At 40.3% G+C, this 4,055-nt stretch overlaps 1 pseudogene; it reads left to right on the forward strand.

The window, feature by feature from the left end:
• The first annotated feature begins 767 nt into the window (after positions 1-767).
• On the forward strand, positions 768-876 carry LOC116988176 (annotated as a pseudogene).
• Positions 877-4,055: the final 3,179 nt, after the last annotated feature.

Below are 4,055 nucleotides of genomic sequence, written 5' to 3' on the forward strand. Positions count from 1 at the left end.
CTAACTGGGAAAGATCTACAAACCAGGTTAGAAGCCAGCATAGACCATATGTTTTCTATCTACTGCAGGGGCAAACATTAGCTGACACCATAGCTGTCACTTGCCACCGGGGATTGTAAATCCCTGAATGTACTAAACTAATCAATTTATGCATCTGGTTACATCCAACCGGGATTGACGCGGGCCTGTGTAAACCCGAAACCTCCTAGCAAAATCTTTTTATTTGGGGGTGACCTATCTAGAAGGTCAAGGAGTTGGACAATGAAGCCAAACTGGAGCTCATCTAAACGTCCAAACATCATCCTCAAAGGTATCGCCCCTATGCTGGAAGATGTGTACACCCACAACACACGGCCTCGGGGATCCAGAAGAAAACAGTAAAACCAGAAGGAAGCAAGGAGGTTGGTGCGAGAAGACATCGAATAAATAACTTTTTGACACTCATATCTTAAACAGTATCCGGGGATACACAATAGAATTTTACAACACATAATCTTCTAGGACAGCTGATATATCGAGAGAGGAATTTGGAGGAGAACACCAAGTTGGGCTATAGTATTTGCTGATGTTTCTACACGATATGGAACACCAGATGCCGATCTACTCGTATCCAGACATAATCACCAATTACCAAATATGTCATAAGGGATACAGACACTGGACATCAGCAACAGATGGGGTTTTAGCTGCATTGCAAGGGAAGAATTATTATCAACGCATTCCCTTCCTAACAAAATAGGATATGGCGCTTGACGCATCAATCATAGATCAGATCTCGGCTTTTTGGCTAAGATCAAGTATAATATCTGTTCTTATCAGTTTAAATGTCTGATATGTCCCTTATCTAGGGACCATATATCAAAAAATTAAATAAATAAATAAATAGATGGAAAAGTGAAAAATAAATAAAACAATATATTCGTTTTAAGAACAGAAACCTTTTCTATTGATAAGTATATTCGTTTTAAGAACGAAAATGGCAAGCATTGATTCAAAGGATGCTTACAATTTCAGTACCCATAACAGGTGACCACGGACGTTATTTTTATCTAATTGGATGGCTCAGCTCTAGCAGTATAGAGCACTACCTAATGTGTTTACATTAGCACCTAGGTTATTTACAAAATATGACAACCAGCCACACAATGGTAATGGCTTCTTTGGATGACATACTAATTGTGTGGAAACTTAGGACGGGCTGAACAAACGGTAACAGCCACTTAACAATTATTTGGAAACTAGGATCATTATCCATCCAATTAAATCAAAATTAAAGCCTTCAAACTAAAGGGATTATTTGGGGTTCACCATTAACTCAGTTCCTCATGTCAGTAACTTTGCCAACAGAGGTTACAACCTTAATAGAGGCATACAGCAAAATTATTGACATGAGGATAAACCATCCATCAGACTGGTAGCAAGAATATTGGCAACATATGGTTTCCAGCCACATAATTCAGACCCTTACATTATAAAGATTTACAGAGGGCCAAAATATGAGCTCTTAAAATTAATGGTGATCATTTCAATAGAATGATGAAGCCATACAGAAGCCATATTGGAACTAAATGGTGGAAAGATAACATTGGGCATTGCTCCAATCCTATCATTGTCAGCAACCAGTCTATGGTCCTACATATGGATACTATGCACTAGGACGGTGTGTTACCAATTCCATCTCCAGCTGTGGAGGAAGATGGAATACACAGCAAGCATCATTATTACTAACACTGGGCATAACTACCTGGAAATGTTGGGTGTTTTTTCATGGCCTAAAGTCATGTTGCTCTGGAATATATTAAACAGGTTATTAGATTATAAATTAACAACACTACTGTGGTAGCACATATCAACCACATGGGTGAAAGGGAATCTACATCATGTAACAATCTGGCCAACACAATTTGGCAACCTCATCAGGGGGGGGGGGGGGGGTACTAAGGGAAATACTACGAGACTCTGCGTCTGGTGTTTTTAACAGTACCCGACTGACCTACCCAACCATGGTTCTAGGTGGTATTAGGGAATGAGATTAGAACCATGCAGCACCATCCAAAACAGACGGCCAGAGCAATGGACATGATCACAGCGGGCCACAGACAATCAACCTAAAGACAATGTCTAAAATACATAAACTAATGGGAGATGTGTTGCAACCATAATACATCATCCAGCCTGTTTGGAAGCTTTGTTAACCTACAGGGGCTTAGTATTAGTGACATCAACTGTGCCAGAAGTGGCCCATCTACTTACCTATGGCAAGAGAACGGAACAACAGCTTATGAGGGACACTTTTTATGAGAATTCCCTAAAGACCAGGTATTCCCAAATATGGGACATCAGCATCGTCTTAACGTTGTTAAAGAACTGGGCTCCAGCCACAGCGCTGTCATTACAGTTTTTGACATTTTACAAAACTGTCATGCTGATGGCTTAGGTCACGGCACTAAGGACTCAGTCCCTACCAAATTAAGGCTGGATACCTTGACCAGTTCACCTGGCAACTTACACTTCTATATTCAGGAATTAGGGAACTAAACAGGCAGGGGTCAGCAGGCCTTAAAATAACATTTTTTAGAGCCTACCCTACAGAGGATTGACTGTGTTGTGAGACATCTACAAATATACATGGAACAAACCCAGACCATAAGTGGCACAGAAGAGGAACTTCTCATCAACGACAGACAGCCTCATTAAAGAATAACAGGCCAGGCCAGCTAAATGGCTAACATAGTATTGACATAAATTGGTGTAAACACTAACTGGGTTAAAATCTCACTCCACCAGGCTGCAGCAACGTCGGCAGCATTTAAATTGGAGGTTCCTATGGATAAAATCCTCAGGACTGCAGGATGGCCATCGGAAAGAACATTCTAAGGATTATAACTAACCAGTAATGGAAACTGGAATTTTTCAGAAACATTGTTAAGTTTCTGTACCATAATTTACCCCAAAAAACAGGGGCTATCAATTATTATTAACTTTATGGTTATTTATATATATCATATTGATGTTTAATATGTTATCACTATTCTCCCCAAAACCAAGGCAGACGTGATGATGGACTCGTTCCACGGCTTGAATCACAGAGCTTTGAAATCTTCATGTAGTCACTCACGTGACTCCGAAGTAAAATAGTAAGATTAAACGAGAACTTACCAGTTCGAAGTTTGATCTGTATTTTATGAGGAGTAACGTTGAGGGAATACATGCCCTCCGCTCCCACCCTTGATCATAAACACAACTGGTATATTTTCTCTAATCGTACTATGCTTAAGTCATTACACGTATCTGTGATTCACTCCGTTGCTTTGAAGAATGACACACGTGCGTAGTGGCGGGTTCTTCATGTATTCCCTCAACGTTACTTCTCATAAAATACAGATCAAACTTCGAACTGGTAAGTTCTCGTTTAATCTTACTATTTCTTGCAGCTTTGGATGGAGCTGTACCCAATGCATGCTGTGAAGCATCCCAATAAAATGCTTTCTATGGGACCTCTGTAGAAGTTTGTGAGAGTTGTAGGGGACATGCCAAACTTCCTAAGCCTTCTAAAGAAGTAGAGGCATTGGTGTGCTTTCTTGGCCATTGCTTCGATATGGCGAAACTAAATTAGGTTTTATGGACTCATAAGTGGTTTGATTTCCCAGACTGACGTTTGCTGAATAACAGCATTGTAATTTGTAAGATATATGTTCACAAAACTGTGTGTGCGTAAATTTTGGTTTCCTCAGCTTTTCTCATATTTATTTTGCACAAAATAAATGTCTGAGCTTCCACCACAATGGGTCAGGTGCAGAGTCCACTGACATTGTGGTTTGTGTGAGGCTGGTCATTATATGAGATGCATTTCATGAGAGTGTGAAAGAGCAAACTTTAAAGGAAATGTGCAGGGCAATGTTTTTACACAGAGGGTGTGGGGTGCCGGGTATGCGGTGATGGTGGAGCAGATATAATAACATTTAAGATGCTTTACAATAAGCACATTGATGTGCTGGGAATGGAGAGAGATGGATTGCACAGTGGTAGAGTTGCTGCCTTACAGCGCCAGTGAC

This window comes from Amblyraja radiata, chromosome 26, assembly GCF_010909765.2.
Source record: "Amblyraja radiata isolate CabotCenter1 chromosome 26, sAmbRad1.1.pri, whole genome shotgun sequence".
Classification (NCBI taxonomy): Eukaryota; Metazoa; Chordata; class Chondrichthyes; order Rajiformes; family Rajidae; genus Amblyraja; species Amblyraja radiata.